Here is an 8,640-nt window from a genome sequence, read left to right on the forward strand (position 1 = left end):
ATGACAAACATGATCTGGTTTAGATGTATCAGTGAAACCTGGAGGCTGTTCCATGTAAACTTCATCATCCAAATCTCCATGCAGAAAAGCATTAGAAACATCAAATTGTTTCACTAACCAGCCATTTGAGACGGCTAAGGACAAAATTATTCGAATAGTAGTTGGTTTGACAACCGGTGAAAAGGTTTCAAAGTAATCAATGCCGGGACGTTGATGATATCCTTTAGCAACAAGGTGAGCCTTATATCTATCAATACTGCCATCAGATTTCTATTTAACTCTGAACACCCATTTATAACCAACTATATTATGTGCCTTGTCCCGAGGGACGAATTCCCAAGTTCCAGCTTGAATTAAAGCATTAAGCTCTTGAATCATGGCATCGCGCCAATTTGAATCTTTGACAGCTTGAGTATAGCAACTAGGTACTGAGAAAGAAGCAGTCACATTATTTAACTTTGGAGACCATGGAGTTTGCAGTTTGAGCTTGCCCGTTTGCTGTCTAGTCACCATGGAATATGTCTTAACGTGCAAAGGAACATGATGAAAATTGATCAGCTCGATTTGGTTAGTATTTAGTGATACGGTGCACTCAGATGATGGGTTTGGTATGTGGGCCTGACTTGTGTCAGTTGTGGCATCGTTTTGGGTAAGGGCTGGAGTAATGGAAGCAGCGTCATTTTGATGGCTAGGAGAGGTTTGGAAGTTGCGTTTTGGAGCTGCTCCTAGGATACCAGGTTGTGTATTTGACAAATGTGGAATGGGTGGTAATGGAATGGACGTAGGACTCACTTCAGCCACTGAGGTAGTGCCATTATCATCCAACTTCTTAAAAGAAAACTCCTGCTAAAAAAACAAGACATAGCGTGAGATAAAAAGACGACCAGAAGAAATTTCAAGACAAGTATACCCTTTATGAAGTTTACTATAGCCAAGAAAAATACAACGAGAAGACTTAGGAGCAAGTTTGTGAGATGAATAAGGTTTCAACCAAGGATAACACAATGAACCAACACACGCAATTCATCATAAGTAGGTTTCTCATGAAATAAAATTTCATAAGGAGTGCGTTTGTTATTGGATGAAGAGGGCAATCTATTTATTGTGTAGGTAGTAGTATTGAAGGCATAGGTCCAGTAATTGTAAGGAACTAAAGCATGATGTAATAGAGATTGGCCTAACTCAACAATATGCCTATGCTTTCGTTCTGCACATCCATTTTGTTCAGGAGTGTGAGGACAAGAAACCCTTTATGAAATCCCATGTTGTTTCAAGTAATTGGACAAAGACCGAAATTCTCCCCCCCCAATCCGATTGAAAGTTTTTGATAGGTAGTCCAAAATATTTGCCACTAAACACCGAAATTAAACAAAGACAGATAAGACATCAGATTTTTGTTTAAGAAAATATAACCAACAATACTTACTAAAATGATCATAGAAAATTACATAATAACGAAAACTATCAATAGAAACAACAGGGGCAGGACCCCAAATGTCATAACAAATGAGTTCAAGAGGCTGTTTAGCACGATAAAAAGAATCAACAAACGGTAATTTATGTGATTTACTCACATTACAAGCATGACAATGATGAAATTTATTACTAGAAATAAAAGAAATATTATTAGATCTAAGAACATCATGAACAACTCGAAAATTTGCATGTCCTAGCCGCTCATGCCATAATAAAACTATTGCTGGGAAAGCTTTTGGAGAGAATGACCGAACTTGCTGCAAAGGAAAGAGATAAAGGCCATTGTCACTCGGGCCTTGGTATAATACCTGCTTCGTGGAGATATCCTTCACACAATATTTGTCAGGGAAAAATTCAATTGAAGTGTTATTTTGTGAGGTAAAAGCAGAAACTGACATTAAATTGTTAGTGATAGCAGGTGAATAAAGGACATCATTCAAACGAAAATTATGACCATTAATAGAAGTAATTGAAGAACCACGAGATAAGACAGGAAGTGTTTTACCATTGGCAATTGTGAGAGCGGTGGCATCATTGACAGGAATAGGATGAGCTATAGTTTCCTAATTAGCTGCTAGATGATAATTTGCACGGAGTCCACAGTCCAAGCCTGAAGAGGTTCAGTTTGAGTTTTGGCTACATTGGCTTGAGGATTGGTGCGAGGTGAGGGACATTGTCTTGAAACATGTCCTGTTCCATTGCAATTAAAACATATTAAAGTAGAAGTGCCACGACCAGAAGCATAACTAGACTGCCCAAAACCGCGTCCTTGGTATGATGACTGTCCACCACGCCCACTGTAATCACGGCCACGCTCTCTACTGCCTCACCCAGAATTTGCATAGTGAGCAGTAGCAGGAACGACAGAATTAAGAGTGAGAGAATCAAACTTCAATTGGGATTCTTCACTGAGTAGTAATGCATACAACTCATCAAAAGTAATCGGAGTATTTCGTGCTTCTATAGCACGCGTAAAAGGACGATAATCCGAACCCAATCCTTCCAAAACATCGCACACAAGATTTTCCTCGGTAAAAGATCCTTCTAATGCACAAAGCTGATCATAATACGATTTCGCTTTGCGCATGTAATTGTCAATCGAATCATTACCTCGTTGCAGATGCTTGAGTTGTTTACGCAGCTGCTGAATCCGCGTTTTAGCACCGGCGGAATAGATTACAGTGAGCTTATCCCAGGCATCCTTGGCAGTGGTGCAACGAGTGATCTGATGAAGAATAGATTCAGAAACGGAACAATTGATCCAGCTACGAATGATCTGATCGTGACAGAACCAATCCATAAATGCGGGATTTGGTTTGGTTCTTAGTTGAACTTTGGTTCTTCTTCTATCCATTACAAATATGGTTAATTCTTTGTGTTTCTCCATGATTAACAACTTATTATGGATCTTTCTGTGTGGCATTCTAATATGGATTTTATCGCTCCATACTTTGTTAACTTATCAATAATTTCTTATATCGTTCTCTAGCTAGAGTTATCTTCATTTCTAATCAAAATTATTAATTAGGGGAGGAGTATAGTAACTTTAAAAAATTATCTTAGTCTTGTTATTTGTCAAAGTTGTGTGATGGAGTTCTTGGTCACAAGTTAATTCTGGGTTCTGCATCAGTTTGGTATTAGAGCACTGTAATACCCAGCTAGACTCCGGTATCGGAATTCCTACCGTCTGGTGGAATCTCGGATGTCGGAAACCTCTAGAAGGGTAAAAACCATGTTTTCATAAAATGTTTTAATGTATTTTATGGTTTTAAGCAAGAAAGGAAATTGTGTTTTGAATGAAAAAGACCAAGGAGGCATTTCCAGGTTCGGCCGCCGAACCTCAAGTTCGGCCGCCGAACATTGGATAGTTTAGGGGGGCAAGTTAGGCTTCCGAAAGTTTCAAAGGTTCGGCCGCCGAACCTCATGTTCGGCCGCCGAACTTGCAGGAGTTTTGGAGGCACTTTAGGCTGCCGAAAGGTGGTCTGGCAGCCCCTATAAAAGGGCTCCATGGCCGAAACGGGCGAGTTTTCTCCCCATTTTCGGCCACGGTGAGTCCCTACTCTCCCATGGTTCGTTTTTGATGTTTTTCCTCCGATCTTTAGAGTTTTAACGAGTTTTATCTTGATTTGAAGATATTTGAGCAAAAGAGCAAGTTTTGGAGCTTGGAGACCAAAGAGTTGAGATCTCCCCCATCTCCAAGTTAGGATCGTTTCTCCGCTAGATCTTCAAGAGGTAAGCTTCAATCCTGCCATTCTAGTATGTTTTAAACAAGTTTTATGAGTTTTGTGGGGTAGAAATGCATGTTTAGGTTATTGTTGAAGTTTATGGATTTATGTTATGTTTATGAGCAATGTGGGTTGTTTGATGTGTTTTGGTTGGGGTTTAAGTTAGTTTGAGACCCCTATGTGCTTGTTGGCTTGAGTTTGCATGTTGTAGACTAGGTAAATGCATAATGGAATGGGTTGGGAGGCTTTTGTGCATGTTGGAGATGAGTTTCTGCCCCTTTGGGAGAACTCAGGTTCGGCAGCCGAAGGGACTTTCGGCCGCCAAACCTGCCTGTGGAGGCCAACTTTTGGCTGCCGAACCCTGCCCCCGAAAGTGGACTTTCGGCTCTGGAAGGGAGTTTCGGCCGCCGAAGGTGCCGCCGAACATGCATGAGTTTCGTCTCTGGAGGGAACCTTCGGCCGCCGAAAGTGCCGCCGAAGGTGCATGACTTTCGGCTCTGGAGGGACTTTCGGCCGCCGAACCTGCCGCCGAAAGTGCCCTGTTCAGCCTTCCTTTGCATGATTTATGTGATTGTTTTAAGGTGTTTTAGGGGATTTTTGGGGAGTATTTTAGAGTCATGTTCATGGATATTTGGTCCCTCATTTGAGTCCACCTATGTAGAGCTTCAGCCAGAGGTGAGTGGAATAACTCTTCACGTTTCAAAGAAAATAAATAAATGTTGAGCATGATACATGCATCACGTATGCCATGAGATATACTAGGTTGTTTGCATTAGAATTCACGAATATGTTGCATTGCATAACTTGATGATGATGTGGATGGATGTTGGATGATCCTTTAGTCCTCGTATGTTATGGTATGATGATGATACGATATGGATAGCCAGTGAGGCCCATTCTACGCCCCTAACACTATGTTAAGAGAAAGACCAGTGAGGCCCATTCGACGCCCCTGGCACGATTGGACTATATAGAGGACTATTAGTGACAAGTCCATCCTTGATGTGATTTGTTTGTGATGTGATGCATTCCATGATATCATATGTTTTAAACATAATGTTTTACTATTCTGCTCACTGGGCTTTATAGCTCACCCCTCTCCCTTAACCCCCAGGCTTGCAGGTACAGGGTAGACCAGGAGGTCAGCAGGAGTAGAGTTATGTTATTGTAATAGCTAGATGTGGACATGAATATGATGTAATGTAAAAGTATAGTATATAAATGTAATGTAATGATGCTTATGGAAGTTTAGAGTTGTGCTTGACCATAGTATGTTGTTAATCCCTCTCTAGTACATGATCTTAAATGTTTAATGATGATTATTGTAAATCAAGCTTAATGTATGTTATGTTACCCCATTGGAGTATTTGATGAGGACTCCAGTGCGAGGTTTTATGTTATGATTTGTACATGCACAGGTTAAGCTTGGTGAATGAATGAATGAATGAAAGAATGATAGAATGAATGAAAGAGGAATGAATGACCAAATGAGAAAGTTTTAAAATTTTTATGTAATTGTTGATCATGTATGGGATTAAACAGGTTTACAGGATGAATGTTTGGCTTGCTACGGGTCCCGGCGGTCTTAAGCCGATCTGGATCCTAGCGCCGGTAGCGGTCCGGTTTCCGGGTCGTTACAAGCACGAAGATAGATAATTTTCTATTTATTTATTTCATTGATCTTGGATTCCATATTAGTTTGATAACAAAGCACGGTGATAGATAAATTCCTATTTATCTATATTTATTTGTTTCGTAAGTTTAACATTTGATTTTCTTTAATTTTAGTTTTATTTCATTATTTCATTTTTTTTGTTATTTCATTATTTCAGTTTATCTCATAGTTTTAGTTTGCAAAGAAAAAAAGAAGAAATTAAATTATATTTATTTAGAAAAAAATGAGAGTTGTGTTCGAGGGAAAAAAAAAAAAGAAAGAAAGAAAACATGGCATATAGAAGAAGATGACCGATCAAAAATCATCAAATCTTTAAGAGAAGATTGCCATCTGATCAAGATGCAATTCAGAGAAGTCCAAAAACAAATGAAAGACTTGAAGAAGCTTCTATTGCAGTGGGTCAAGCAATCTCAACCATCACCATGACAACATGATGATGCTAAGATACAAACCATACATAAGGAGAACTCTTTTAAAGAGGAGATTAGCAATTGTGAATATATTAAGCCTTAGTATAATGAATATGATGATGTCGAGGAAGATGTATTCAACTTGAACTTGACATAAATTGTGAATCCAATTGGGATGATTGCTTTATTGAAGAGATCAAAGATGAGCCCATATTAAGTTTGAATGCCATTGCAATCCCAATTACTGGTGAAATTAGTAGGATTAGATTTAGTTTTCCTTATTTAAATAGGATTACTGTAACGACCCGAAAATCGGACCGCTACCGGCGCTAGGATCCAGGTCGGCTTAAGGCCGCCGGGACCCGTAGCAAGCCTAACATAACATCCTGAGAACCTGTTTAATCCCATACATAATCAACAACATATATAAAAAAATTAAAACTTTTCTTTTCATACATTCTCTCATATACCAACTCAACCTGTGCATGCACTGAACATAGCCATAAACATAAACATTGACCCCTCTGTGGGATCTCATCAATACCCCAAAGGGCGATATAACATATGTTGAGTTGGTTTACATAAGCATCATAAAACATCTATGATCATGTATCAAAAGGGATACCATACACATAGGGTCAAGCACAACCCCTAATCCTCAACATCATTACATAACATAACTATTTATAACTTTACATCATTTTACAATTTATCATGTCCACATTCTATCTATTACATACATATGACTTCATTACTCTTGCTGACCTCCTGGTCTACCCTGTACCTGCAAACCTGGGGGATTAGGAAGAGGGGTGAGCTACTAGAGCCCAGTGAGCAGAATAGATAAAAACATTTAAAACATATGGTAACATGGAATGCATCACATCACAGCTAATCACATCAAGGATGAACTTGTCACCAGTAGCCCTCTACATAGTCCAACTGTGCCAGAACGTAGAATGGGTCCTGGTATTTCCCTTACATAGCATAACATAACATTATGGTCCAACTGTGCCAGAACGTAGAATGGGTCCTGGTCTTTCTCTTACATAGTGCCAGCGAACGTAGAATGGGTCCCACTGGTCTTACATTCCGTACCGTACATATCACATCGTCACATCATAGATCGAGGGCTATGGATCATCCAACGTTCATCCTCATCAACATTAAAATATGCAATGCAACATATTCGTGAATTCTAATGCAACAACCTAAATCATCACATGGCATTCATAATGCATGAATCATGCTCAAAACTTTATAATTAATTTGCTTTAAAACGTAAAGGTTTATTCTACTCACCTCAACTAGCTCTGACCAGACACTGGGGCAACTGACTCACTGCTGGGGTCCTCGGTTCCTCGGGTCCGAACCTACACAGGTGGACTCAAATGAGGGACCAAACATACATGAACATAACTCTAAACTACTCCCCAAAAACCCCCCTAGAACATCATGAAACAATTATAGAGAAACATGCAAAGGAAGGCTGGACAGGGCACATTTGGCGGCAGGTTCGGCGGCCGAAAGTCCCTCCAGAGTCAAAAGTTAGGCAGGTTTGGCGGCACCTTCGGTGACCGAAACTCCCAGACAGAGGCGAAACTCATATGCATGTTCGGCGGCACTTTCGGCAGCCGAATCTGCCCTCCAGAGATGAAAGTCCTCTTTCGGGGGCAGGCTTCGGCAGCCGAAGGCTGCCTCCACAAGCTTGTTCGGTGGCCGAAAGTTCCTTCGGCTGCCGAACCTGGTTTCTCCCATAGTGGCAGAAACTCAGCTCTTCTATGCACATACGCGTCCAAAACTTTCCAATTATGCATAAACCTATTCTACAACACTCATACACAAGCATACAAGCTCCTAGGGGTTTCAAACTATCTTAAACCCCTCCTACAACATATCAAACAAACATATCCAAGCCACATTGTCCAAAATCATAACATAAACCCATAAACCTAACCATAAGCTAAACATGCATTCTACCCCATAGATCTACTTAAAACTTACTTAAAACATGCCATAAGCTCAAGATCGGCCCTTACCTCTTGAAGATCGAGAGGAGAACGACCCTAGCTCGAAAAATGGGAGAGAGAGAGTTCCTTGAACCTCCAAGCTTCAAAACTTGCTCAAAAGTTCAAAACCTTCAAAACAAAGTTGCAAACTCATAAAAAATCATGAAGAATGGAAGGAAGAAACTCAAGATCGGTGAGGGACGACGGAGAGCTCACCTTGGCCGAAAATGGGGAGAAAAACTCGCCCGTTTTCGGCTAAGGGACCCCTTTATAGGTGATTGGCCAGGCCACGTTCGGGAGCCGAAAGTGCCTCCGCATGCATGCCATGTTCGGCGGCCGAACTTGAGGTTCGGCGGCCGAACCTGGACTTCCCTCACTTATGCTTTCGGGGGCCTAAGGCACACCCGCAACGCATGCATGTTCGGCGGCCGAACTTGAGGTTCGGCGGCCGAACCTGAGTTTTCCTCCAAGGTTGTTTTCGTGCAAAAACTCAATTCCTTTTTACTTAAAACCATGAAATACATTAAAACATTTTATGAAAACATGTTTCTACCCTACTAGAGGCTTCCGACATCCGAGATTCCACCGGGCGGTAGGAATTCCGATACCGGAGTCTAGCCGGGTATTACATTCTCCCCCCCTTAAGAACATTCATCCCCGAATGTTCCTCAACTAGCACATGCAAGGCATACAACAAACATACACACATAGCACATAAACACATAGAGATCTAACCTTAAAAGAGATGAGGGTACTGCTGGAGCATAGACTCCCGTGTCTCCCAAGTGCATTCTTCCATATTGTGGTGGTTCCAAAGGACTTTCACCATCGGGATTTCCTTGTTC

The sequence above is a fragment of the Manihot esculenta genome, chromosome 3 (assembly GCF_001659605.2).
Source record: "Manihot esculenta cultivar AM560-2 chromosome 3, M.esculenta_v8, whole genome shotgun sequence".
Classification (NCBI taxonomy): Eukaryota; Viridiplantae; Streptophyta; class Magnoliopsida; order Malpighiales; family Euphorbiaceae; genus Manihot; species Manihot esculenta.